Source organism: Anomaloglossus baeobatrachus, unplaced genomic scaffold (assembly GCF_048569485.1).
Source record: "Anomaloglossus baeobatrachus isolate aAnoBae1 unplaced genomic scaffold, aAnoBae1.hap1 Scaffold_2985, whole genome shotgun sequence".
NCBI classification, from domain to species: Eukaryota; Metazoa; Chordata; class Amphibia; order Anura; family Aromobatidae; genus Anomaloglossus; species Anomaloglossus baeobatrachus.
This window is the reverse complement of record NW_027442419.1, coordinates 85,344-112,498: the sequence shown is the minus strand read 5'-3', so window position 1 is coordinate 112,498 and position 27,155 is coordinate 85,344. Positions and strand designations below refer to the sequence as shown.

General features: G+C 46.5%; 16 non-coding genes and 1 pseudogene across 16 annotated transcripts; all 17 read right to left on the bottom strand.

The window, feature by feature from the left end:
* Positions 1 to 1,228: 1,228 nt before the first annotated feature.
* On the bottom strand, positions 1,229 to 1,419 carry LOC142268046 (U2 spliceosomal RNA). The gene has a single exon (XR_012733830.1). It is a non-coding gene; the product is annotated as a U2 spliceosomal RNA (small nuclear RNA).
* A 1,387-nt stretch (positions 1,420 to 2,806) lies between these two features.
* On the bottom strand, positions 2,807 to 2,997 carry LOC142268045 (U2 spliceosomal RNA). The gene has a single exon (XR_012733829.1). It is a non-coding gene; the product is annotated as a U2 spliceosomal RNA (small nuclear RNA).
* Positions 2,998 to 4,384: 1,387 nt separating this feature from the next.
* LOC142268044 (U2 spliceosomal RNA) lies at positions 4,385 to 4,575 on the bottom strand. Its single transcript, XR_012733828.1, has one exon. It is a non-coding gene; the product is annotated as a U2 spliceosomal RNA (small nuclear RNA).
* Positions 4,576 to 5,962: 1,387 nt separating this feature from the next.
* On the bottom strand, positions 5,963 to 6,153 carry LOC142268043 (U2 spliceosomal RNA). The gene has a single exon (XR_012733827.1). It is a non-coding gene; the product is annotated as a U2 spliceosomal RNA (small nuclear RNA).
* A 1,387-nt stretch (positions 6,154 to 7,540) lies between these two features.
* On the bottom strand, positions 7,541 to 7,731 carry LOC142268042 (U2 spliceosomal RNA). The gene has a single exon (XR_012733826.1). It is a non-coding gene; the product is annotated as a U2 spliceosomal RNA (small nuclear RNA).
* A 1,387-nt stretch (positions 7,732 to 9,118) lies between these two features.
* Positions 9,119 to 9,309, bottom strand: LOC142268041 (U2 spliceosomal RNA). Its single transcript, XR_012733825.1, has one exon. It is a non-coding gene; the product is annotated as a U2 spliceosomal RNA (small nuclear RNA).
* Positions 9,310 to 10,696: 1,387 nt separating this feature from the next.
* LOC142268040 (U2 spliceosomal RNA) lies at positions 10,697 to 10,887 on the bottom strand. The gene has a single exon (XR_012733824.1). It is a non-coding gene; the product is annotated as a U2 spliceosomal RNA (small nuclear RNA).
* Positions 10,888 to 12,274: 1,387 nt separating this feature from the next.
* On the bottom strand, positions 12,275 to 12,465 carry LOC142268039 (U2 spliceosomal RNA). The gene has a single exon (XR_012733823.1). It is a non-coding gene; the product is annotated as a U2 spliceosomal RNA (small nuclear RNA).
* A 1,387-nt stretch (positions 12,466 to 13,852) lies between these two features.
* LOC142268038 (U2 spliceosomal RNA) lies at positions 13,853 to 14,043 on the bottom strand. The gene has a single exon (XR_012733822.1). It is a non-coding gene; the product is annotated as a U2 spliceosomal RNA (small nuclear RNA).
* Positions 14,044 to 15,430: 1,387 nt separating this feature from the next.
* On the bottom strand, positions 15,431 to 15,621 carry LOC142268036 (U2 spliceosomal RNA). Its single transcript, XR_012733821.1, has one exon. It is a non-coding gene; the product is annotated as a U2 spliceosomal RNA (small nuclear RNA).
* Positions 15,622 to 17,008: 1,387 nt separating this feature from the next.
* Positions 17,009 to 17,205, bottom strand: LOC142268058 (U2 spliceosomal RNA). The gene has a single exon (XR_012733841.1). It is a non-coding gene; the product is annotated as a U2 spliceosomal RNA (small nuclear RNA).
* A 655-nt stretch (positions 17,206 to 17,860) lies between these two features.
* LOC142268062 (U2 spliceosomal RNA) lies at positions 17,861 to 18,002 on the bottom strand (annotated as a pseudogene).
* Positions 18,003 to 19,389: 1,387 nt separating this feature from the next.
* LOC142268034 (U2 spliceosomal RNA) lies at positions 19,390 to 19,580 on the bottom strand. The gene has a single exon (XR_012733819.1). It is a non-coding gene; the product is annotated as a U2 spliceosomal RNA (small nuclear RNA).
* A 1,387-nt stretch (positions 19,581 to 20,967) lies between these two features.
* Positions 20,968 to 21,158, bottom strand: LOC142268033 (U2 spliceosomal RNA). Its single transcript, XR_012733818.1, has one exon. It is a non-coding gene; the product is annotated as a U2 spliceosomal RNA (small nuclear RNA).
* Positions 21,159 to 22,545: 1,387 nt separating this feature from the next.
* Positions 22,546 to 22,736, bottom strand: LOC142268032 (U2 spliceosomal RNA). The gene has a single exon (XR_012733817.1). It is a non-coding gene; the product is annotated as a U2 spliceosomal RNA (small nuclear RNA).
* Positions 22,737 to 24,123: 1,387 nt separating this feature from the next.
* On the bottom strand, positions 24,124 to 24,314 carry LOC142268031 (U2 spliceosomal RNA). Its single transcript, XR_012733816.1, has one exon. It is a non-coding gene; the product is annotated as a U2 spliceosomal RNA (small nuclear RNA).
* Positions 24,315 to 25,701: 1,387 nt separating this feature from the next.
* On the bottom strand, positions 25,702 to 25,892 carry LOC142268030 (U2 spliceosomal RNA). Its single transcript, XR_012733815.1, has one exon. It is a non-coding gene; the product is annotated as a U2 spliceosomal RNA (small nuclear RNA).
* Positions 25,893 to 27,155: the final 1,263 nt, after the last annotated feature.

Sequence of the window (27,155 nt, the reverse complement as noted above, 5' to 3'; positions counted from 1 at the left end):
TGGTGCGTTTTGCAGCCGCCGCCCACTGCAATGAATCTGAATAACTCCTCCTTTAGGGCGCAAGCAACTCCCCTCCCCCTTGCAGTCTTTCCAATTCACGATACAAAAAGACGGACAGGACAGGTTGCCTGACTTTCCGTCACTGCCACCCTTTGCCATCCTTACCCGTAGAAAGCCCTTTCATCATCCCCAAACCCTAATCTTTTCCCTTTCCTTCCCAGCCCCCAAACCCTGCCCTCTGTACCTTTCTCACCACCCGCTTCCCTTCTCCTGTCATCCCCCTACCACCCGGGAAAAAAAGAGATTGCCCCCTCCTTCCACTAGCCCACCCTCCCACCCAAAGAACAACTTCTTCTGCGCAGCTTGTTTTCTAGGCAGCAGCGCTATTGTGATGTCATCGGGGGGCATTGTGACAAGCCGCCAGTGTTCCGTCTCTTCATGTTGTGCACAGTTCAAACGGAAAATACATCAACAGGCAGACTACAGAAAAGCTTACTATCAAAGGTTAGAGGGGGGCTTTCTCAGAGGGCTTTTTACAGTTTTTCTATTCCCAATTAGCCGTTTAAGTGTACTTATTGAAAGTAGTAATTCTTTCATAGGCCGCCCTTTCTTAGTATTTGACGTTCCTTATATTGCGGTATGAGGCTTCGCAGTAGGTTGCAAACATTCATCACCCATGACTGTCCCCAATTGAGCTCAGAAGCTCAATGTCTATCATGACCTCTCTTTTAGAATGTCCAAGAGCAAGCAAACTATTCCTCCAGGAGAGGGCGCCAACAGACTACTAAAGAGATCATCATTACTCAAAGAAAACCCCAAAAACCAATGCATGATAGGAATAAACAGGTAACTTTCTTTGGAGTGGAAGCGGAGAGATCGCACCAGATGCCAATTCTAGATGTTATCACACCTGTGGTCACTGCAGCAGCAGGTGAATCCACTTTGTCCAAAAGGGATCTATTCCATTCAATTGCAAATGATCTAGATAAGACAGAGAACTGCAGCACGGGGACATAGCCGAGTTGGTCAGGTTGAGTGGTGATGAGTTTGCTATTTGGATGAATAAAGAAAGTCAAAAGTGTGAAAGATAAAAAACAAAAGGAGGAAGTGTGAAAAGTGAATGGGCCAAATTGAGGTGCATATGAAGACGTATGCTTTCTTCCAATTCATTAAATCGGGCTAATATGAATCAGGTGAATTGAGTTCTGCTTTTGGAAACTGGGTTAAGAAGGGGTGCACCGTTCCTGGAGGTACTGCAATACCAGGTCAATGCGTGGAGTGGACAGAGCAAGCTCTTTTTCCATCTCCCTGTTCTAAAAATCCATTTAATATATGGTCCCCAGATAGGGGACGTATCAGATATTAAACTGATAAGAACAGATACTACACTTGATCTTAGCCAAAAGGCCGAGAAGCGATAACCAGAATTGGTTTGGGCCTCGAGTGGCACCCTGGCCTATGCCGGACACATCTTAGGGAGAGAGAGCGAGAGGGAGACAAACCCACGCCTACACAAGACATTTTGTCACCCAAGCCAACCCTTGAAAAGGCTGCTTTGCAGAGCCAAAACAAGAAGAATGGTGCGTTTTGCAGCCGCCGCCCACTGCAATGAATCTGAATAACTCCTCCTTTAGGGCGCAAGCAACTCCCCTCCCCCTTGCAGTCTTTCCAATTCACGATACAAAAAGACGGACAGGACAGGTTGCCTGACTTTCCGTCACTGCCACCCTTTGCCATCCTTACCCGTAGAAAGCCCTTTCATCATCCCCAAACCCTAATCTTTTCCCTTTCCTTCCCAGCCCCCAAACCCTGCCCTCTGTACCTTTCTCACCACCCGCTTCCCTTCTCCTGTCATCCCCCTACCACCCGGGAAAAAAAGAGATTGCCCCCTCCTTCCACTAGCCCACCCTCCCACCCAAAGAACAACTTCTTCTGCGCAGCTTGTTTTCTAGGCAGCAGCGCTATTGTGATGTCATCGGGGGGCATTGTGACAAGCCGCCAGTGTTCCGTCTCTTCATGTTGTGCACAGTTCAAACGGAAAATACATCAACAGGCAGACTACAGAAAAGCTTACTATCAAAGGTTAGAGGGGGGCTTTCTCAGAGGGCTTTTTACAGTTTTTCTATTCCCAATTAGCCGTTTAAGTGTACTTATTGAAAGTAGTAATTCTTTCATAGGCCGCCCTTTCTTAGTATTTGACGTTCCTTATATTGCGGTATGAGGCTTCGCAGTAGGTTGCAAACATTCATCACCCATGACTGTCCCCAATTGAGCTCAGAAGCTCAATGTCTATCATGACCTCTCTTTTAGAATGTCCAAGAGCAAGCAAACTATTCCTCCAGGAGAGGGCGCCAACAGACTACTAAAGAGATCATCATTACTCAAAGAAAACCCCAAAAACCAATGCATGATAGGAATAAACAGGTAACTTTCTTTGGAGTGGAAGCGGAGAGATCGCACCAGATGCCAATTCTAGATGTTATCACACCTGTGGTCACTGCAGCAGCAGGTGAATCCACTTTGTCCAAAAGGGATCTATTCCATTCAATTGCAAATGATCTAGATAAGACAGAGAACTGCAGCACGGGGACATAGCCGAGTTGGTCAGGTTGAGTGGTGATGAGTTTGCTATTTGGATGAATAAAGAAAGTCAAAAGTGTGAAAGATAAAAAACAAAAGGAGGAAGTGTGAAAAGTGAATGGGCCAAATTGAGGTGCATATGAAGACGTATGCTTTCTTCCAATTCATTAAATCGGGCTAATATGAATCAGGTGAATTGAGTTCTGCTTTTGGAAACTGGGTTAAGAAGGGGTGCACCGTTCCTGGAGGTACTGCAATACCAGGTCAATGCGTGGAGTGGACAGAGCAAGCTCTTTTTCCATCTCCCTGTTCTAAAAATCCATTTAATATATGGTCCCCAGATAGGGGACGTATCAGATATTAAACTGATAAGAACAGATACTACACTTGATCTTAGCCAAAAGGCCGAGAAGCGATAACCAGAATTGGTTTGGGCCTCGAGTGGCACCCTGGCCTATGCCGGACACATCTTAGGGAGAGAGAGCGAGAGGGAGACAAACCCACGCCTACACAAGACATTTTGTCACCCAAGCCAACCCTTGAAAAGGCTGCTTTGCAGAGCCAAAACAAGAAGAATGGTGCGTTTTGCAGCCGCCGCCCACTGCAATGAATCTGAATAACTCCTCCTTTAGGGCGCAAGCAACTCCCCTCCCCCTTGCAGTCTTTCCAATTCACGATACAAAAAGACGGACAGGACAGGTTGCCTGACTTTCCGTCACTGCCACCCTTTGCCATCCTTACCCGTAGAAAGCCCTTTCATCATCCCCAAACCCTAATCTTTTCCCTTTCCTTCCCAGCCCCCAAACCCTGCCCTCTGTACCTTTCTCACCACCCGCTTCCCTTCTCCTGTCATCCCCCTACCACCCGGGAAAAAAAGAGATTGCCCCCTCCTTCCACTAGCCCACCCTCCCACCCAAAGAACAACTTCTTCTGCGCAGCTTGTTTTCTAGGCAGCAGCGCTATTGTGATGTCATCGGGGGGCATTGTGACAAGCCGCCAGTGTTCCGTCTCTTCATGTTGTGCACAGTTCAAACGGAAAATACATCAACAGGCAGACTACAGAAAAGCTTACTATCAAAGGTTAGAGGGGGGCTTTCTCAGAGGGCTTTTTACAGTTTTTCTATTCCCAATTAGCCGTTTAAGTGTACTTATTGAAAGTAGTAATTCTTTCATAGGCCGCCCTTTCTTAGTATTTGACGTTCCTTATATTGCGGTATGAGGCTTCGCAGTAGGTTGCAAACATTCATCACCCATGACTGTCCCCAATTGAGCTCAGAAGCTCAATGTCTATCATGACCTCTCTTTTAGAATGTCCAAGAGCAAGCAAACTATTCCTCCAGGAGAGGGCGCCAACAGACTACTAAAGAGATCATCATTACTCAAAGAAAACCCCAAAAACCAATGCATGATAGGAATAAACAGGTAACTTTCTTTGGAGTGGAAGCGGAGAGATCGCACCAGATGCCAATTCTAGATGTTATCACACCTGTGGTCACTGCAGCAGCAGGTGAATCCACTTTGTCCAAAAGGGATCTATTCCATTCAATTGCAAATGATCTAGATAAGACAGAGAACTGCAGCACGGGGACATAGCCGAGTTGGTCAGGTTGAGTGGTGATGAGTTTGCTATTTGGATGAATAAAGAAAGTCAAAAGTGTTAAAGATAAAAAACAAAAGGAGGAAGTGTGAAAAGTGAATGGGCCAAATTGAGGTGCATATGAAGACGTATGCTTTCTTCCAATTCATTAAATCGGGCTAATATGAATCAGGTGAATTGAGTTCTGCTTTTGGAAACTGGGTTAAGAAGGGGTGCACCGTTCCTGGAGGTACTGCAATACCAGGTCAATGCGTGGAGTGGACAGAGCAAGCTCTTTTTCCATCTCCCTGTTCTAAAAATCCATTTAATATATGGTCCCCAGATAGGGGACGTATCAGATATTAAACTGATAAGAACAGATACTACACTTGATCTTAGCCAAAAGGCCGAGAAGCGATAACCAGAATTGGTTTGGGCCTCGAGTGGCACCCTGGCCTATGCCGGACACATCTTAGGGAGAGAGAGCGAGAGGGAGACAAACCCACGCCTACACAAGACATTTTGTCACCCAAGCCAACCCTTGAAAAGGCTGCTTTGCAGAGCCAAAACAAGAAGAATGGTGCGTTTTGCAGCCGCCGCCCACTGCAATGAATCTGAATAACTCCTCCTTTAGGGCGCAAGCAACTCCCCTCCCCCTTGCAGTCTTTCCAATTCACGATACAAAAAGACGGACAGGACAGGTTGCCTGACTTTCCGTCACTGCCACCCTTTGCCATCCTTACCCGTAGAAAGCCCTTTCATCATCCCCAAACCCTAATCTTTTCCCTTTCCTTCCCAGCCCCCAAACCCTGCCCTCTGTACCTTTCTCACCACCCGCTTCCCTTCTCCTGTCATCCCCCTACCACCCGGGAAAAAAAGAGATTGCCCCCTCCTTCCACTAGCCCACCCTCCCACCCAAAGAACAACTTCTTCTGCGCAGCTTGTTTTCTAGGCAGCAGCGCTATTGTGATGTCATCGGGGGGCATTGTGACAAGCCGCCAGTGTTCCGTCTCTTCATGTTGTGCACAGTTCAAACGGAAAATACATCAACAGGCAGACTACAGAAAAGCTTACTATCAAAGGTTAGAGGGGGGCTTTCTCAGAGGGCTTTTTACAGTTTTTCTATTCCCAATTAGCCGTTTAAGTGTACTTATTGAAAGTAGTAATTCTTTCATAGGCCGCCCTTTCTTAGTATTTGACGTTCCTTATATTGCGGTATGAGGCTTCGCAGTAGGTTGCAAACATTCATCACCCATGACTGTCCCCAATTGAGCTCAGAAGCTCAATGTCTATCATGACCTCTCTTTTAGAATGTCCAAGAGCAAGCAAACTATTCCTCCAGGAGAGGGCGCCAACAGACTACTAAAGAGATCATCATTACTCAAAGAAAACCCCAAAAACCAATGCATGATAGGAATAAACAGGTAACTTTCTTTGGAGTGGAAGCGGAGAGATCGCACCAGATGCCAATTCTAGATGTTATCACACCTGTGGTCACTGCAGCAGCAGGTGAATCCACTTTGTCCAAAAGGGATCTATTCCATTCAATTGCAAATGATCTAGATAAGACAGAGAACTGCAGCACGGGGACATAGCCGAGTTGGTCAGGTTGAGTGGTGATGAGTTTGCTATTTGGATGAATAAAGAAAGTCAAAAGTGTGAAAGATAAAAAACAAAAGGAGGAAGTGTGAAAAGTGAATGGGCCAAATTGAGGTGCATATGAAGACGTATGCTTTCTTCCAATTCATTAAATCGGGCTAATATGAATCAGGTGAATTGAGTTCTGCTTTTGGAAACTGGGTTAAGAAGGGGTGCACCGTTCCTGGAGGTACTGCAATACCAGGTCAATGCGTGGAGTGGACAGAGCAAGCTCTTTTTCCATCTCCCTGTTCTAAAAATCCATTTAATATATGGTCCCCAGATAGGGGACGTATCAGATATTAAACTGATAAGAACAGATACTACACTTGATCTTAGCCAAAAGGCCGAGAAGCGATAACCAGAATTGGTTTGGGCCTCGAGTGGCACCCTGGCCTATGCCGGACACATCTTAGGGAGAGAGAGCGAGAGGGAGACAAACCCACGCCTACACAAGACATTTTGTCACCCAAGCCAACCCTTGAAAAGGCTGCTTTGCAGAGCCAAAACAAGAAGAATGGTGCGTTTTGCAGCCGCCGCCCACTGCAATGAATCTGAATAACTCCTCCTTTAGGGCGCAAGCAACTCCCCTCCCCCTTGCAGTCTTTCCAATTCACGATACAAAAAGACGGACAGGACAGGTTGCCTGACTTTCCGTCACTGCCACCCTTTGCCATCCTTACCCGTAGAAAGCCCTTTCATCATCCCCAAACCCTAATCTTTTCCCTTTCCTTCCCAGCCCCCAAACCCTGCCCTCTGTACCTTTCTCACCACCCGCTTCCCTTCTCCTGTCATCCCCCTACCACCCGGGAAAAAAAGAGATTGCCCCCTCCTTCCACTAGCCCACCCTCCCACCCAAAGAACAACTTCTTCTGCGCAGCTTGTTTTCTAGGCAGCAGCGCTATTGTGATGTCATCGGGGGGCATTGTGACAAGCCGCCAGTGTTCCGTCTCTTCATGTTGTGCACAGTTCAAACGGAAAATACATCAACAGGCAGACTACAGAAAAGCTTACTATCAAAGGTTAGAGGGGGGCTTTCTCAGAGGGCTTTTTACAGTTTTTCTATTCCCAATTAGCCGTTTAAGTGTACTTATTGAAAGTAGTAATTCTTTCATAGGCCGCCCTTTCTTAGTATTTGACGTTCCTTATATTGCGGTATGAGGCTTCGCAGTAGGTTGCAAACATTCATCACCCATGACTGTCCCCAATTGAGCTCAGAAGCTCAATGTCTATCATGACCTCTCTTTTAGAATGTCCAAGAGCAAGCAAACTATTCCTCCAGGAGAGGGCGCCAACAGACTACTAAAGAGATCATCATTACTCAAAGAAAACCCCAAAAACCAATGCATGATAGGAATAAACAGGTAACTTTCTTTGGAGTGGAAGCGGAGAGATCGCACCAGATGCCAATTCTAGATGTTATCACACCTGTGGTCACTGCAGCAGCAGGTGAATCCACTTTGTCCAAAAGGGATCTATTCCATTCAATTGCAAATGATCTAGATAAGACAGAGAACTGCAGCACGGGGACATAGCCGAGTTGGTCAGGTTGAGTGGTGATGAGTTTGCTATTTGGATGAATAAAGAAAGTCAAAAGTGTGAAAGATAAAAAACAAAAGGAGGAAGTGTGAAAAGTGAATGGGCCAAATTGAGGTGCATATGAAGACGTATGCTTTCTTCCAATTCATTAAATCGGGCTAATATGAATCAGGTGAATTGAGTTCTGCTTTTGGAAACTGGGTTAAGAAGGGGTGCACCGTTCCTGGAGGTACTGCAATACCAGGTCAATGCGTGGAGTGGACAGAGCAAGCTCTTTTTCCATCTCCCTGTTCTAAAAATCCATTTAATATATGGTCCCCAGATAGGGGACGTATCAGATATTAAACTGATAAGAACAGATACTACACTTGATCTTAGCCAAAAGGCCGAGAAGCGATAACCAGAATTGGTTTGGGCCTCGAGTGGCACCCTGGCCTATGCCGGACACATCTTAGGGAGAGAGAGCGAGAGGGAGACAAACCCACGCCTACACAAGACATTTTGTCACCCAAGCCAACCCTTGAAAAGGCTGCTTTGCAGAGCCAAAACAAGAAGAATGGTGCGTTTTGCAGCCGCCGCCCACTGCAATGAATCTGAATAACTCCTCCTTTAGGGCGCAAGCAACTCCCCTCCCCCTTGCAGTCTTTCCAATTCACGATACAAAAAGACGGACAGGACAGGTTGCCTGACTTTCCGTCACTGCCACCCTTTGCCATCCTTACCCGTAGAAAGCCCTTTCATCATCCCCAAACCCTAATCTTTTCCCTTTCCTTCCCAGCCCCCAAACCCTGCCCTCTGTACCTTTCTCACCACCCGCTTCCCTTCTCCTGTCATCCCCCTACCACCCGGGAAAAAAAGAGATTGCCCCCTCCTTCCACTAGCCCACCCTCCCACCCAAAGAACAACTTCTTCTGCGCAGCTTGTTTTCTAGGCAGCAGCGCTATTGTGATGTCATCGGGGGGCATTGTGACAAGCCGCCAGTGTTCCGTCTCTTCATGTTGTGCACAGTTCAAACGGAAAATACATCAACAGGCAGACTACAGAAAAGCTTACTATCAAAGGTTAGAGGGGGGCTTTCTCAGAGGGCTTTTTACAGTTTTTCTATTCCCAATTAGCCGTTTAAGTGTACTTATTGAAAGTAGTAATTCTTTCATAGGCCGCCCTTTCTTAGTATTTGACGTTCCTTATATTGCGGTATGAGGCTTCGCAGTAGGTTGCAAACATTCATCACCCATGACTGTCCCCAATTGAGCTCAGAAGCTCAATGTCTATCATGACCTCTCTTTTAGAATGTCCAAGAGCAAGCAAACTATTCCTCCAGGAGAGGGCGCCAACAGACTACTAAAGAGATCATCATTACTCAAAGAAAACCCCAAAAACCAATGCATGATAGGAATAAACAGGTAACTTTCTTTGGAGTGGAAGCGGAGAGATCGCACCAGATGCCAATTCTAGATGTTATCACACCTGTGGTCACTGCAGCAGCAGGTGAATCCACTTTGTCCAAAAGGGATCTATTCCATTCAATTGCAAATGATCTAGATAAGACAGAGAACTGCAGCACGGGGACATAGCCGAGTTGGTCAGGTTGAGTGGTGATGAGTTTGCTATTTGGATGAATAAAGAAAGTCAAAAGTGTGAAAGATAAAAAACAAAAGGAGGAAGTGTGAAAAGTGAATGGGCCAAATTGAGGTGCATATGAAGACGTATGCTTTCTTCCAATTCATTAAATCGGGCTAATATGAATCAGGTGAATTGAGTTCTGCTTTTGGAAACTGGGTTAAGAAGGGGTGCACCGTTCCTGGAGGTACTGCAATACCAGGTCAATGCGTGGAGTGGACAGAGCAAGCTCTTTTTCCATCTCCCTGTTCTAAAAATCCATTTAATATATGGTCCCCAGATAGGGGACGTATCAGATATTAAACTGATAAGAACAGATACTACACTTGATCTTAGCCAAAAGGCCGAGAAGCGATAACCAGAATTGGTTTGGGCCTCGAGTGGCACCCTGGCCTATGCCGGACACATCTTAGGGAGAGAGAGCGAGAGGGAGACAAACCCACGCCTACACAAGACATTTTGTCACCCAAGCCAACCCTTGAAAAGGCTGCTTTGCAGAGCCAAAACAAGAAGAATGGTGCGTTTTGCAGCCGCCGCCCACTGCAATGAATCTGAATAACTCCTCCTTTAGGGCGCAAGCAACTCCCCTCCCCCTTGCAGTCTTTCCAATTCACGATACAAAAAGACGGACAGGACAGGTTGCCTGACTTTCCGTCACTGCCACCCTTTGCCATCCTTACCCGTAGAAAGCCCTTTCATCATCCCCAAACCCTAATCTTTTCCCTTTCCTTCCCAGCCCCCAAACCCTGCCCTCTGTACCTTTCTCACCACCCGCTTCCCTTCTCCTGTCATCCCCCTACCACCCGGGAAAAAAAGAGATTGCCCCCTCCTTCCACTAGCCCACCCTCCCACCCAAAGAACAACTTCTTCTGCGCAGCTTGTTTTCTAGGCAGCAGCGCTATTGTGATGTCATCGGGGGGCATTGTGACAAGCCGCCAGTGTTCCGTCTCTTCATGTTGTGCACAGTTCAAACGGAAAATACATCAACAGGCAGACTACAGAAAAGCTTACTATCAAAGGTTAGAGGGGGGCTTTCTCAGAGGGCTTTTTACAGTTTTTCTATTCCCAATTAGCCGTTTAAGTGTACTTATTGAAAGTAGTAATTCTTTCATAGGCCGCCCTTTCTTAGTATTTGACGTTCCTTATATTGCGGTATGAGGCTTCGCAGTAGGTTGCAAACATTCATCACCCATGACTGTCCCCAATTGAGCTCAGAAGCTCAATGTCTATCATGACCTCTCTTTTAGAATGTCCAAGAGCAAGCAAACTATTCCTCCAGGAGAGGGCGCCAACAGACTACTAAAGAGATCATCATTACTCAAAGAAAACCCCAAAAACCAATGCATGATAGGAATAAACAGGTAACTTTCTTTGGAGTGGAAGCGGAGAGATCGCACCAGATGCCAATTCTAGATGTTATCACACCTGTGGTCACTGCAGCAGCAGGTGAATCCACTTTGTCCAAAAGGGATCTATTCCATTCAATTGCAAATGATCTAGATAAGACAGAGAACTGCAGCACGGGGACATAGCCGAGTTGGTCAGGTTGAGTGGTGATGAGTTTGCTATTTGGATGAATAAAGAAAGTCAAAAGTGTGAAAGATAAAAAACAAAAGGAGGAAGTGTGAAAAGTGAATGGGCCAAATTGAGGTGCATATGAAGACGTATGCTTTCTTCCAATTCATTAAATCGGGCTAATATGAATCAGGTGAATTGAGTTCTGCTTTTGGAAACTGGGTTAAGAAGGGGTGCACCGTTCCTGGAGGTACTGCAATACCAGGTCAATGCGTGGAGTGGACAGAGCAAGCTCTTTTTCCATCTCCCTGTTCTAAAAATCCATTTAATATATGGTCCCCAGATAGGGGACGTATCAGATATTAAACTGATAAGAACAGATACTACACTTGATCTTAGCCAAAAGGCCGAGAAGCGATAACCAGAATTGGTTTGGGCCTCGAGTGGCACCCTGGCCTATGCCGGACACATCTTAGGGAGAGAGAGCGAGAGGGAGACAAACCCACGCCTACACAAGACATTTTGTCACCCAAGCCAACCCTTGAAAAGGCTGCTTTGCAGAGCCAAAACAAGAAGAATGGTGCGTTTTGCAGCCGCCGCCCACTGCAATGAATCTGAATAACTCCTCCTTTAGGGCGCAAGCAACTCCCCTCCCCCTTGCAGTCTTTCCAATTCACGATACAAAAAGACGGACAGGACAGGTTGCCTGACTTTCCGTCACTGCCACCCTTTGCCATCCTTACCCGTAGAAAGCCCTTTCATCATCCCCAAACCCTAATCTTTTCCCTTTCCTTCCCAGCCCCCAAACCCTGCCCTCTGTACCTTTCTCACCACCCGCTTCCCTTCTCCTGTCATCCCCCTACCACCCGGGAAAAAAAGAGATTGCCCCCTCCTTCCACTAGCCCACCCTCCCACCCAAAGAACAACTTCTTCTGCGCAGCTTGTTTTCTAGGCAGCAGCGCTATTGTGATGTCATCGGGGGGCATTGTGACAAGCCGCCAGTGTTCCGTCTCTTCATGTTGTGCACAGTTCAAACGGAAAATACATCAACAGGCAGACTACAGAAAAGCTTACTATCAAAGGTTAGAGGGGGGCTTTCTCAGAGGGCTTTTTACAGTTTTTCTATTCCCAATTAGCCGTTTAAGTGTACTTATTGAAAGTAGTAATTCTTTCATAGGCCGCCCTTTCTTAGTATTTGACGTTCCTTATATTGCGGTATGAGGCTTCGCAGTAGGTTGCAAACATTCATCACCCATGACTGTCCCCAATTGAGCTCAGAAGCTCAATGTCTATCATGACCTCTCTTTTAGAATGTCCAAGAGCAAGCAAACTATTCCTCCAGGAGAGGGCGCCAACAGACTACTAAAGAGATCATCATTACTCAAAGAAAACCCCAAAAACCAATGCATGATAGGAATAAACAGGTAACTTTCTTTGGAGTGGAAGCGGAGAGATCGCACCAGATGCCAATTCTAGATGTTATCACACCTGTGGTCACTGCAGCAGCAGGTGAATCCACTTTGTCCAAAAGGGATCTATTCCATTCAATTGCAAATGATCTAGATAAGACAGAGAACTGCAGCACGGGGACATAGCCGAGTTGGTCAGGTTGAGTGGTGATGAGTTTGCTATTTGGATGAATAAAGAAAGTCAAAAGTGTGAAAGATAAAAAACAAAAGGAGGAAGTGTGAAAAGTGAATGGGCCAAATTGAGGTGCATATGAAGACGTATGCTTTCTTCCAATTCATTAAATCGGGCTAATATGAATCAGGTGAATTGAGTTCTGCTTTTGGAAACTGGGTTAAGAAGGGGTGCACCGTTCCTGGAGGTACTGCAATACCAGGTCAATGCGTGGAGTGGACAGAGCAAGCTCTTTTTCCATCTCCCTGTTCTAAAAATCCATTTAATATATGGTCCCCAGATAGGGGACGTATCAGATATTAAACTGATAAGAACAGATACTACACTTGATCTTAGCCAAAAGGCCGAGAAGCGATAACCAGAATTGGTTTGGGCCTCGAGTGGCACCCTGGCCTATGCCGGACACATCTTAGGGAGAGAGAGCGAGAGGGAGACAAACCCACGCCTACACAAGACATTTTGTCACCCAAGCCAACCCTTGAAAAGGCTGCTTTGCAGAGCCAAAACAAGAAGAATGGTGCGTTTTGCAGCCGCCGCCCACTGCAATGAATCTGAATAACTCCTCCTTTAGGGCGCAAGCAACTCCCCTCCCCCTTGCAGTCTTTCCAATTCACGATACAAAAAGACGGACAGGACAGGTTGCCTGACTTTCCGTCACTGCCACCCTTTGCCATCCTTACCCGTAGAAAGCCCTTTCATCATCCCCAAACCCTAATCTTTTCCCTTTCCTTCCCAGCCCCCAAACCCTGCCCTCTGTACCTTTCTCACCACCCGCTTCCCTTCTCCTGTCATCCCCCTACCACCCGGGAAAAAAAGAGATTGCCCCCTCCTTCCACTAGCCCACCCTCCCACCCAAAGAACAACTTCTTCTGCGCAGCTTGTTTTCTAGGCAGCAGCGCTATTGTGATGTCATCGGGGGGCATTGTGACAAGCCGCCAGTGTTCCGTCTCTTCATGTTGTGCACAGTTCAAACGGAAAATACATCAACAGGCAGACTACAGAAAAGCTTACTATCAAAGGTTAGAGGGGGGCTTTCTCAGAGGGCTTTTTACAGTTTTTCTATTCCCAATTAGCCGTTTAAGTGTACTTATTGAAAGTAGTAATTCTTTCATAGGCCGCCCTTTCTTAGTATTTGACGTTCCTTATATTGCGGTATGAGGCTTCGCAGTAGGTTGCAAACATTCATCACCCATGACTGTCCCCAATTGAGCTCAGAAGCTCAATGTCTATCATGACCTCTCTTTTAGAATGTCCAAGAGCAAGCAAACTATTCCTCCAGGAGAGGGCGCCAACAGACTACTAAAGAGATCATCATTACTCAAAGAAAACCCCAAAAACCAATGCATGATAGGAATAAACAGGTAACTTTCTTTGGAGTGGAAGCGGAGAGATCGCACCAGATGCCAATTCTAGATGTTATCACACCTGTGGTCACTGCAGCAGCAGGTGAATCCACTTTGTCCAAAAGGGATCTATTCCATTCAATTGCAAATGATCTAGATAAGACAGAGAACTGCAGCACGGGGACATAGCCGAGTTGGTCAGGTTGAGTGGTGATGAGTTTGCTATTTGGATGAATAAAGAAAGTCAAAAGTGTGAAAGATAAAAAACAAAAGGAGGAAGTGTGAAAAGTGAATGGGCCAAATTGAGGTGCATATGAAGACGTATGCTTTCTTCCAATTCATTAAATCGGGCTAATATGAATCAGGTGAATTGAGTTCTGCTTTTGGAAACTGGGTTAAGAAGGGGTGCACCGTTCCTGGAGGTACTGCAATACCAGGTCAATGCGTGGAGTGGACAGAGCAAGCTCTTTTTCCATCTCCCTGTTCTAAAAATCCATTTAATATATGGTCCCCAGATAGGGGACGTATCAGATATTAAACTGATAAGAACAGATACTACACTTGATCTTAGCCAAAAGGCCGAGAAGCGATAACCAGAATTGGTTTGGGCCTCGAGTGGCACCCTGGCCTATGCCGGACACATCTTAGGGAGAGAGAGCGAGAGGGAGACAAACCCACGCCTACACAAGACATTTTGTCACCCAAGCCAACCCTTGAAAAGGCTGCTTTGCAGAGCCAAAACAAGAAGAATGGTGCGTTTTGCAGCCGCCGCCCACTGCAATGAATCTGAATAACTCCTCCTTTAGGGCGCAAGCAACTCCCCTCCCCCTTGCAGTCTTTCCAATTCACGATACAAAAAGACGGACAGGACAGGTTGCCTGACTTTCCGTCACTGCCACCCTTTGCCATCCTTACCCGTAGAAAGCCCTTTCATCATCCCCAAACCCTAATCTTTTCCCTTTCCTTCCCAGCCCCCAAACCCTGCCCTCTGTACCTTTCTCACCACCCGCTTCCCTTCTCCTGTCATCCCCCTACCACCCGGGAAAAAAAGAGATTGCCCCCTCCTTCCACTAGCCCACCCTCCCACCCAAAGAACAACTTCTTCTGCGCAGCTTGTTTTCTAGGCAGCAGCGCTATTGTGATGTCATCGGGGGGCATTGTGACAAGCCGCCAGTGTTCCGTCTCTTCATGTTGTGCACAGTTCAAACGGAAAATACATCAACAGGCAGACTACAGAAAAGCTTACTATCAAAGGTTAGAGGGGGGCTTTCTCAGAGGGCTTTTTACAGTTTTTCTATTCCCAATTAGCCGTTTAAGTGTACTTATTGAAAGTAGTAATTCTTTCATAGGCCGCCCTTTCTTAGTATTTGACGTTCCTTATATTGCGGTATGAGGCTTCGCAGTAGGTTGCAAACATTCATCACCCATGACTGTCCCCAATTGAGCTCAGAAGCTCAATGTCTATCATGACCTCTCTTTTAGAATGTCCAAGAGCAAGCAAACTATTCCTCCAGGAGAGGGCGCCAACAGACTACTAAAGAGATCATCATTACTCAAAGAAAACCCCAAAAACCAATGCATGATAGGAATAAACAGGTAACTTTCTTTGGAGTGGAAGCGGAGAGATCGCACCAGATGCCAATTCTAGATGTTATCACACCTGTGGTCACTGCAGCAGCAGGTGAATCCACTTTGTCCAAAAGGGATCTATTCCATTCAATTGCAAATGATCTAGATAAGACAGAGAACTGCAGCACGGGGACATAGCCGAGTTGGTCAGGTTGAGTGGTGATGAGTTTGCTATTTGGATGAATAAAGAAAGTCAAAAGTGTGAAAGATAAAAAACAAAAGGAGGAAGTGTGAAAAGTGAATGGGCCAAATTGAGGTGCATATGAAGACGTATGCTTTCTTCCAATTCATTAAATCGGGCTAATATGAATCAGGTGAATTGAGTTCTGCTTTTGGAAACTGGGTTAAGAAGGGGTGCACCGTTCCTGGAGGTACTGCAATACCAGGTCAATGCGTGGAGTGGACAGAGCAAGCTCTTTTTCCATCTCCCTGTTCTAAAAATCCATTTAATATATGGTCCCCAGATAGGGGACGTATCAGATATTAAACTGATAAGAACAGATACTACACTTGATCTTAGCCAAAAGGCCGAGAAGCGATAACCAGAATTGGTTTGGGCCTCGAGTGGCACCCTGGCCTATGCCGGACACATCTTAGGGAGAGAGAGCGAGAGGGAGACAAACCCACGCCTACACAAGACATTTTGTCACCCAAGCCAACCCTTGAAAAGGCTGCTTTGCAGAGCCAAAACAAGAAGAATGGTGCGTTTTGCAGCCGCCGCCCACTGCAATGAATCTGAATAACTCCTCCTTTAGGGCGCAAGCAACTCCCCTCCCCCTTGCAGTCTTTCCAATTCACGATACAAAAAGACGGACAGGACAGGTTGCCTGACTTTCCGTCACTGCCACCCTTTGCCATCCTTACCCGTAGAAAGCCCTTTCATCATCCCCAAACCCTAATCTTTTCCCTTTCCTTCCCAGCCCCCAAACCCTGCCCTCTGTACCTTTCTCACCACCCGCTTCCCTTCTCCTGTCATCCCCCTACCACCCGGGAAAAAAAGAGATTGCCCCCTCCTTCCACTAGCCCACCCTCCCACCCAAAGAACAACTTCTTCTGCGCAGCTTGTTTTCTAGGCAGCAGCGCTATTGTGATGTCATCGGGGGGCATTGTGACAAGCCGCCAGTGTTCCGTCTCTTCATGTTGTGCACAGTTCAAACGGAAAATACATCAACAGGCAGACTACAGAAAAGCTTACTATCAAAGGTTAGAGGGGGGCTTTCTCAGAGGGCTTTTTACAGTTTTTCTATTCCCAATTAGCCGTTTAAGTGTACTTATTGAAAGTAGTAATTCTTTCATAGGCCGCCCTTTCTTAGTATTTGACGTTCCTTATATTGCGGTATGAGGCTTCGCAGTAGGTTGCAAACATTCATCACCCATGACTGTCCCCAATTGAGCTCAGAAGCTCAATGTCTATCATGACCTCTCTTTTAGAATGTCCAAGAGCAAGCAAACTATTCCTCCAGGAGAGGGCGCCAACAGACTACTAAAGAGATCATCATTACTCAAAGAAAACCCCAAAAACCAATGCATGATAGGAATAAACAGGTAACTTTCTTTGGAGTGGAAGCGGAGAGATCGCACCAGATGCCAATTCTAGATGTTATCACACCTGTGGTCACTGCAGCAGCAGGTGAATCCACTTTGTCCAAAAGGGATCTATTCCATTCAATTGCAAATGATCTAGATAAGACAGAGAACTGCAGCACGGGGACATAGCCGAGTTGGTCAGGTTGAGTGGTGATGAGTTTGCTATTTGGATGAATAAAGAAAGTCAAAAGTGTGAAAGATAAAAAACAAAAGGAGGAAGTGTGAAAAGTGAATGGGCCAAATTGAGGTGCATATGAAGACGTATGCTTTCTTCCAATTCATTAAATCGGGCTAATATGAATCAGGTGAATTGAGTTCTGCTTTTGGAAACTGGGTTAAGAAGGGGTGCACCGTTCCTGGAGGTACTGCAATACCAGGTCAATGCGTGGAGTGGACAGAGCAAGCTCTTTTTCCATCTCCCTGTTCTAAAAATCCATTTAATATATGGTCCCCAGATAGGGGACGTATCAGATATTAAACTGATAAGAACAGATTTTTTGATTTAATGAAGCTTTCCAAAGCACCGCAAAAATGCATGACCGAAGTCACACCAAAAACAGTGCAAAGGCTAGGATTCGTGTGGACCCCTCCGTGAGGAGAGGGTCCCCAAAAATCAACCCCGTCCCTCCGAGCCAGAAGGCCACAGCAAGGGTCAGGGATCTTCGGTGCTCCCCCAAGCCGAAGCCTGGTTGAGCCTTGTCATTGCTCCCAGCGTCCACCCAGGCATCTTACCCAAGTGAAGTAGAGAGCTACTAGTTGTTGGTTTCGCAGCCGAAACTGCCCGGACCGTCAACCGGTGTTGGTTTCTCAGCCCAAGGCTAACCGGACCTCCAACCGGGTGTTGGTTTCTCAGCCGAAGCTGACCCGGACCTCCAACCGGGTGTTGGTTTCTCAGCCGAAGCTGACCCGGACCTCCAACCGGGTGTTGGTTTCTCAGCCCAAAGCTGAACGGACCTCCGACCATGATTATAAAAATTTCCCTTCCTAGCCAGAAGGCCGGGATAGAGCAATATGCTCAGAAAGTATGAAAGGGCAAGGTACGGTGTGCTACAGAGCCCAAGGCTTGCCGGGGTCCAAAGCCAGCAAGCTCAGACTCACTCCAGGGTCGTCAATCCTGGGGCACATTGCACCATAGCCCCCACACTTACTCAGTCTAATAGCCTCGATCCTGGTAGGGCCATGGTTTCCTCTAGATGGATATACTATCCTCCCAAAGTACTAACAAGCGCAACCTTCCAGTGTGCATTGCATCATTGTACTAAGGTGGCCGGAGCCTTAAACCACCTTTTCGAACGATACTACACTTGATCTTAGCCAAAAGGCCGAGAAGCGATAACCAGAATTGGTTTGGGCCTCGAGTGGCACCCTGGCCTATGCCGGACACATCTTAGGGAGAGAGAGCGAGAGGGAGACAAACCCACGCCTACACAAGACATTTTGTCACCCAAGCCAACCCTTGAAAAGGCTGCTTTGCAGAGCCAAAACAAGAAGAATGGTGCGTTTTGCAGCCGCCGCCCACTGCAATGAATCTGAATAACTCCTCCTTTAGGGCGCAAGCAACTCCCCTCCCCCTTGCAGTCTTTCCAATTCACGATACAAAAAGACGGACAGGACAGGTTGCCTGACTTTCCGTCACTGCCACCCTTTGCCATCCTTACCCGTAGAAAGCCCTTTCATCATCCCCAAACCCTAATCTTTTCCCTTTCCTTCCCAGCCCCCAAACCCTGCCCTCTGTACCTTTCTCACCACCCGCTTCCCTTCTCCTGTCATCCCCCTACCACCCGGGAAAAAAAGAGATTGCCCCCTCCTTCCACTAGCCCACCCTCCCACCCAAAGAACAACTTCTTCTGCGCAGCTTGTTTTCTAGGCAGCAGCGCTATTGTGATGTCATCGGGGGGCATTGTGACAAGCCGCCAGTGTTCCGTCTCTTCATGTTGTGCACAGTTCAAACGGAAAATACATCAACAGGCAGACTACAGAAAAGCTTACTATCAAAGGTTAGAGGGGGGCTTTCTCAGAGGGCTTTTTACAGTTTTTCTATTCCCAATTAGCCGTTTAAGTGTACTTATTGAAAGTAGTAATTCTTTCATAGGCCGCCCTTTCTTAGTATTTGACGTTCCTTATATTGCGGTATGAGGCTTCGCAGTAGGTTGCAAACATTCATCACCCATGACTGTCCCCAATTGAGCTCAGAAGCTCAATGTCTATCATGACCTCTCTTTTAGAATGTCCAAGAGCAAGCAAACTATTCCTCCAGGAGAGGGCGCCAACAGACTACTAAAGAGATCATCATTACTCAAAGAAAACCCCAAAAACCAATGCATGATAGGAATAAACAGGTAACTTTCTTTGGAGTGGAAGCGGAGAGATCGCACCAGATGCCAATTCTAGATGTTATCACACCTGTGGTCACTGCAGCAGCAGGTGAATCCACTTTGTCCAAAAGGGATCTATTCCATTCAATTGCAAATGATCTAGATAAGACAGAGAACTGCAGCACGGGGACATAGCCGAGTTGGTCAGGTTGAGTGGTGATGAGTTTGCTATTTGGATGAATAAAGAAAGTCAAAAGTGTGAAAGATAAAAAACAAAAGGAGGAAGTGTGAAAAGTGAATGGGCCAAATTGAGGTGCATATGAAGACGTATGCTTTCTTCCAATTCATTAAATCGGGCTAATATGAATCAGGTGAATTGAGTTCTGCTTTTGGAAACTGGGTTAAGAAGGGGTGCACCGTTCCTGGAGGTACTGCAATACCAGGTCAATGCGTGGAGTGGACAGAGCAAGCTCTTTTTCCATCTCCCTGTTCTAAAAATCCATTTAATATATGGTCCCCAGATAGGGGACGTATCAGATATTAAACTGATAAGAACAGATACTACACTTGATCTTAGCCAAAAGGCCGAGAAGCGATAACCAGAATTGGTTTGGGCCTCGAGTGGCACCCTGGCCTATGCCGGACACATCTTAGGGAGAGAGAGCGAGAGGGAGACAAACCCACGCCTACACAAGACATTTTGTCACCCAAGCCAACCCTTGAAAAGGCTGCTTTGCAGAGCCAAAACAAGAAGAATGGTGCGTTTTGCAGCCGCCGCCCACTGCAATGAATCTGAATAACTCCTCCTTTAGGGCGCAAGCAACTCCCCTCCCCCTTGCAGTCTTTCCAATTCACGATACAAAAAGACGGACAGGACAGGTTGCCTGACTTTCCGTCACTGCCACCCTTTGCCATCCTTACCCGTAGAAAGCCCTTTCATCATCCCCAAACCCTAATCTTTTCCCTTTCCTTCCCAGCCCCCAAACCCTGCCCTCTGTACCTTTCTCACCACCCGCTTCCCTTCTCCTGTCATCCCCCTACCACCCGGGAAAAAAAGAGATTGCCCCCTCCTTCCACTAGCCCACCCTCCCACCCAAAGAACAACTTCTTCTGCGCAGCTTGTTTTCTAGGCAGCAGCGCTATTGTGATGTCATCGGGGGGCATTGTGACAAGCCGCCAGTGTTCCGTCTCTTCATGTTGTGCACAGTTCAAACGGAAAATACATCAACAGGCAGACTACAGAAAAGCTTACTATCAAAGGTTAGAGGGGGGCTTTCTCAGAGGGCTTTTTACAGTTTTTCTATTCCCAATTAGCCGTTTAAGTGTACTTATTGAAAGTAGTAATTCTTTCATAGGCCGCCCTTTCTTAGTATTTGACGTTCCTTATATTGCGGTATGAGGCTTCGCAGTAGGTTGCAAACATTCATCACCCATGACTGTCCCCAATTGAGCTCAGAAGCTCAATGTCTATCATGACCTCTCTTTTAGAATGTCCAAGAGCAAGCAAACTATTCCTCCAGGAGAGGGCGCCAACAGACTACTAAAGAGATCATCATTACTCAAAGAAAACCCCAAAAACCAATGCATGATAGGAATAAACAGGTAACTTTCTTTGGAGTGGAAGCGGAGAGATCGCACCAGATGCCAATTCTAGATGTTATCACACCTGTGGTCACTGCAGCAGCAGGTGAATCCACTTTGTCCAAAAGGGATCTATTCCATTCAATTGCAAATGATCTAGATAAGACAGAGAACTGCAGCACGGGGACATAGCCGAGTTGGTCAGGTTGAGTGGTGATGAGTTTGCTATTTGGATGAATAAAGAAAGTCAAAAGTGTGAAAGATAAAAAACAAAAGGAGGAAGTGTGAAAAGTGAATGGGCCAAATTGAGGTGCATATGAAGACGTATGCTTTCTTCCAATTCATTAAATCGGGCTAATATGAATCAGGTGAATTGAGTTCTGCTTTTGGAAACTGGGTTAAGAAGGGGTGCACCGTTCCTGGAGGTACTGCAATACCAGGTCAATGCGTGGAGTGGACAGAGCAAGCTCTTTTTCCATCTCCCTGTTCTAAAAATCCATTTAATATATGGTCCCCAGATAGGGGACGTATCAGATATTAAACTGATAAGAACAGATACTACACTTGATCTTAGCCAAAAGGCCGAGAAGCGATAACCAGAATTGGTTTGGGCCTCGAGTGGCACCCTGGCCTATGCCGGACACATCTTAGGGAGAGAGAGCGAGAGGGAGACAAACCCACGCCTACACAAGACATTTTGTCACCCAAGCCAACCCTTGAAAAGGCTGCTTTGCAGAGCCAAAACAAGAAGAATGGTGCGTTTTGCAGCCGCCGCCCACTGCAATGAATCTGAATAACTCCTCCTTTAGGGCGCAAGCAACTCCCCTCCCCCTTGCAGTCTTTCCAATTCACGATACAAAAAGACGGACAGGACAGGTTGCCTGACTTTCCGTCACTGCCACCCTTTGCCATCCTTACCCGTAGAAAGCCCTTTCATCATCCCCAAACCCTAATCTTTTCCCTTTCCTTCCCAGCCCCCAAACCCTGCCCTCTGTACCTTTCTCACCACCCGCTTCCCTTCTCCTGTCATCCCCCTACCACCCGGGAAAAAAAGAGATTGCCCCCTCCTTCCACTAGCCCACCCTCCCACCCAAAGAACAACTTCTTCTGCGCAGCTTGTTTTCTAGGCAGCAGCGCTATTGTGATGTCATCGGGGGGCATTGTGACAAGCCGCCAGTGTTCCGTCTCTTCATGTTGTGCACAGTTCAAACGGAAAATACATCAACAGGCAGACTACAGAAAAGCTTACTATCAAAGGTTAGAGGGGGGCTTTCTCAGAGGGCTTTTTACAGTTTTTCTATTCCCAATTAGCCGTTTAAGTGTACTTATTGAAAGTAGTAATTCTTTCATAGGCCGCCCTTTCTTAGTATTTGACGTTCCTTATATTGCGGTATGAGGCTTCGCAGTAGGTTGCAAACATTCATCACCCATGACTGTCCCCAATTGAGCTCAGAAGCTCAATGTCTATCATGACCTCTCTTTTAGAATGTCCAAGAGCAAGCAAACTATTCCTCCAGGAGAGGGCGCCAACAGACTACTAAAGAGATCATCATTACTCAAAGAAAACCCCAAAAACCAATGCATGATAGGAATAAACAGGTAACTTTCTTTGGAGTGGAAGCGGAGAGATCGCACCAGATGCCAATTCTAGATGTTATCACACCTGTGGTCACTGCAGCAGCAGGTGAATCCACTTTGTCCAAAAGGGATCTATTCCATTCAATTGCAAATGATCTAGATAAGACAGAGAACTGCAGCACGGGGACATAGCCGAGTTGGTCAGGTTGAGTGGTGATGAGTTTGCTATTTGGATGAATAAAGAAAGTCAAAAGTGTGAAAGATAAAAAACAAAAGGAGGAAGTGTGAAAAGTGAATGGGCCAAATTGAGGTGCATATGAAGACGTATGCTTTCTTCCAATTCATTAAATCGGGCTAATATGAATCAGGTGAATTGAGTTCTGCTTTTGGAAACTGGGTTAAGAAGGGGTGCACCGTTCCTGGAGGTACTGCAATACCAGGTCAATGCGTGGAGTGGACAGAGCAAGCTCTTTTTCCATCTCCCTGTTCTAAAAATCCATTTAATATATGGTCCCCAGATAGGGGACGTATCAGATATTAAACTGATAAGAACAGATACTACACTTGATCTTAGCCAAAAGGCCGAGAAGCGATAACCAGAATTGGTTTGGGCCTCGAGTGGCACCCTGGCCTATGCCGGACACATCTTAGGGAGAGAGAGCGAGAGGGAGACAAACCCACGCCTACACAAGACATTTTGTCACCCAAGCCAACCCTTGAAAAGGCTGCTTTGCAGAGCCAAAACAAGAAGAATGGTGCGTTTTGCAGCCGCCGCCCACTGCAATGAATCTGAATAACTCCTCCTTTAGGGCGCAAGCAACTCCCCTCCCCCTTGCAGTCTTTCCAATTCACGATACAAAAAGACGGACAGGACAGGTTGCCTGACTTTCCGTCACTGCCACCCTTTGCCATCCTTACCCGTAGAAAGCCCTTTCATCATCCCCAAACCCTAATCTTTTCCCTTTCCTTCCCAGCCCCCAAACCCTGCCCTCTGTACCTTTCTCACCACCCGCTTCCCTTCTCCTGTCATCCCCCTACCACCCGGGAAAAAAAGAGATTGCCCCCTCCTTCCACTAGCCCACCCTCCCACCCAAAGAACAACTTCTTCTGCGCAGCTTGTTTTCTAGGCAGCAGCGCTATTGTGATGTCATCGGGGGGCATTGTGACAAGCCGCCAGTGTTCCGTCTCTTCATGTTGTGCACAGTTCAAACGGAAAATACATCAACAGGCAGACTACAGAAAAGCTTACTATCAAAGGTTAGAGGGGGGCTTTCTCAGAGGGCTTTTTACAGTTTTTCTATTCCCAATTAGCCGTTTAAGTGTACTTATTGAAAGTAGTAATTCTTTCATAGGCCGCCCTTTCTTAGTATTTGACGTTCCTTATATTGCGGTATGAGGCTTCGCAGTAGGTTGCAAACATTCATCACCCATGACTGTCCCCAATTGAGCTCAGAAGCTCAATGTCTATCATGACCTCTCTTTTAGAATGTCCAAGAGCAAGCAAACTATTCCTCCAGGAGAGGGCGCCAACAGACTACTAAAGAGATCATCATTACTCAAAGAAAACCCCAAAAACCAATGCATGATAGGAATAAACAGGTAACTTTCTTTGGAGTGGAAGCGGAGAGATCGCACCAGATGCCAATTCTAGATGTTATCACACCTGTGGTCACTGCAGCAGCAGGTGAATCCACTTTGTCCAAAAGGGATCTATTCCATTCAATTGCAAATGATCTAGATAAGACAGAGAACTGCAGCACGGGGACATAGCCGAGTTGGTCAGGTTGAGTGGTGATGAGTTTGCTATTTGGATGAATAAAGAAAGTCAAAAGTGTGAAAGATAAAAAACAAAAGGAGGAAGTGTGAAAAGTGAATGGGCCAAATTGAGGTGCATATGAAGACGTATGCTTTCTTCCAATTCATTAAATCGGGCTAATATGAATCAGGTGAATTGAGTTCTGCTTTTGGAAACTGGGTTAAGAAGGGGTGCACCGTTCCTGGAGGTACTGCAATACCAGGTCAATGCGTGGAGTGGACAGAGCAAGCTCTTTTTCCATCTCCCTGTTCTAAAAATCCATTTAATATATGGTCCCCAGATAGGGGACGTATCAGATATTAAACTGATAAGAACAGATACTACACTTGATCTTAGCCAAAAGGCCGAGAAGCGATAACCAGAATTGGTTTGGGCCTCGAGTGGCACCCTGGCCTATGCCGGACACATCTTAGGGAGAGAGAGCGAGAGGGAGACAAACCCACGCCTACACAAGACATTTTGTCACCCAAGCCAACCCTTGAAAAGGCTGCTTTGCAGAGCCAAAACAAGAAGAATGGTGCGTTTTGCAGCCGCCGCCCACTGCAATGAATCTGAATAACTCCTCCTTTAGGGCGCAAGCAACTCCCCTCCCCCTTGCAGTCTTTCCAATTCACGATACAAAAAGACGGACAGGACAGGTTGCCTGACTTTCCGTCACTGCCACCCTTTGCCATCCTTACCCGTAGAAAGCCCTTTCATCATCCCCAAACCCTAATCTTTTCCCTTTCCTTCCCAGCCCCCAAACCCTGCCCTCTGTACCTTTCTCACCACCCGCTTCCCTTCTCCTGTCATCCCCCTACCACCCGGGAAAAAAAGAGATTGCCCCCTCCTTCCACTAGCCCACCCTCCCACCCAAAGAACAACTTCTTCTGCGCAGCTTGTTTTCTAGGCAGCAGCGCTATTGTGATGTCATCGGGGGGCATTGTGACAAGCCGCCAGTGTTCCGTCTCTTCATGTTGTGCACAGTTCAAACGGAAAATACATCAACAGGCAGACTACAGAAAAGCTTACTATCAAAGGTTAGAGGGGGGCTTTCTCAGAGGGCTTTTTACAGTTTTTCTATTCCCAATTAGCCGTTTAAGTGTACTTATTGAAAGTAGTAATTCTTTCATAGGCCGCCCTTTCTTAGTATTTGACGTTCCTTATATTGCGGTATGAGGCTTCGCAGTAGGTTGCAAACATTCATCACCCATGACTGTCCCCAATTGAGCTCAGAAGCTCAATGTCTATCATGACCTCTCTTTTAGAATGTCCAAGAGCAAGCAAACTATTCCTCCAGGAGAGGGCGCCAACAGACTACTAAAGAGATCATCATTACTCAAAGAAAACCCCAAAAACCAATGCATGATAGGAATAAACAGGTAACTTTCTTTGGAGTGGAAGCGGAGAGATCGCACCAGATGCCAATTCTAGATGTTATCACACCTGTGGTCACTGCAGCAGCAGGTGAATCCACTTTGTCCAAAAGGGATCTATTCCATTCAATTGCAAATGATCTAGATAAGACAGAGAACTGCAGCACGGGGACATAGCCGAATTGGTCAGGTTGAGTGGTGATGAGTTTGCTATTTGGATGAATAAAGAAAGTCAAAAGTGTGAAAGATAAAAAACAAAAGGAGGAAGTGTGAAAAGTGAATGGGCCAAATTGAGGTGCATATGAAGACGTATGCTTTCTTCCAATTCATTAAATCGGGCTAATATGAATCAGGTGAATTGAGTTCTGCTTTTGGAAACTGGGTTAAGAAGGGGTGCACCGTTCCTGGAGGTACTGCAATACCAGGTCAATGCGTGGAGTGGACAGAGCAAGCTCTTTTTCCATCTCCCTGTTCTAAAAATCCATTTAATATATGGTCCCCAGATAGGGGACGTATCAGATATTAAACTGATAAGAACAGATACTACACTTGATCTTAGCCAAAAGGCCGAGAAGCGATAACCAGAATTGGTTTGGGCCTCGAGTGGCACCCTGGCCTATGCCGGACACATCTTAGGGAGAGAGAGCGAGAGGGAGACAAACCCACGCCTACACAAGACATTTTGTCACCCAAGCCAACCCTTGAAAAGGCTGCTTTGCAGAGCCAAAACAAGAAGAATGGTGCGTTTTGCAGCCGCCGCCCACTGCAATGAATCTGAATAACTCCTCCTTTAGGGCGCAAGCAACTCCCCTCCCCCTTGCAGTCTTTCCAATTCACGATACAAAAAGACGGACAGGACAGGTTGCCTGACTTTCCGTCACTGCCACCCTTTGCCATCCTTACCCGTAGAAAGCCCTTTCATCATCCCCAAACCCTAATCTTTTCCCTTTCCTTCCCAGCCCCCAAACCCTGCCCTCTGTACCTTTCTCACCACCCGCTTCCCTTCTCCTGTCATCCCCCTACCACCCGGGAAAAAAAGAGATTGCCCCCTCCTTCCACTAGCCCACCCTCCCACCCAAAGAACAACTTCTTCTGCGCAGCTTGTTTTCTAGGCAGCAGCGCTATTGTGATGTCATCGGGGGGCATTGTGACAAGCCGCCAGTGTTCCGTCTCTTCATGTTGTGCACAGTTCAAACGGAAAATACATCAACAGGCAGACTACAGAAAAGCTTACTATCAAAGGTTAGAGGGGGGCTTTCTCAGAGGGCTTTTTACAGTTTTTCTATTCCCAATTAGCCGTTTAAGTGTACTTATTGAAAGTAGTAATTCTTTCATAGGCCGCCCTTTCTTAGTATTTGACGTTCCTTATATTGCGGTATGAGGCTTCGCAGTAGGTTGCAAACATTCATCACCCATGACTGTCCCCAATTGAGCTCAGAAGCTCAATGTCTATCATGACCTCTCTTTTAGAATGTCCAAGAGCAAGCAAACTATTCCTCCAGGAGAGGGCGCCAACAGACTACTAAAGAGATCATCATTACTCAAAGAAAACCCCAAAAACCAATGCATGATAGGAATAAACAGGTAACTTTCTTTGGAGTGGAAGCGGAGAGATCGCACCAGATGCCAATTCTAGATGTTATCACACCTGTGGTCACTGCAGCAGCAGGTGAATCCACTTTGTCCAAAAGGGATCTATTCCATTCAATTGCAAATGATCTAGATAAGACAGAGAACTGCAGCACGGGGACATAGCCGAGTTGGTCAGGTTGAGTGGTGATGAGTTTGCTATTTGGATGAATAAAGAAAGTCAAAAGTGTGAAAGATAAAAAACAAAAGGAG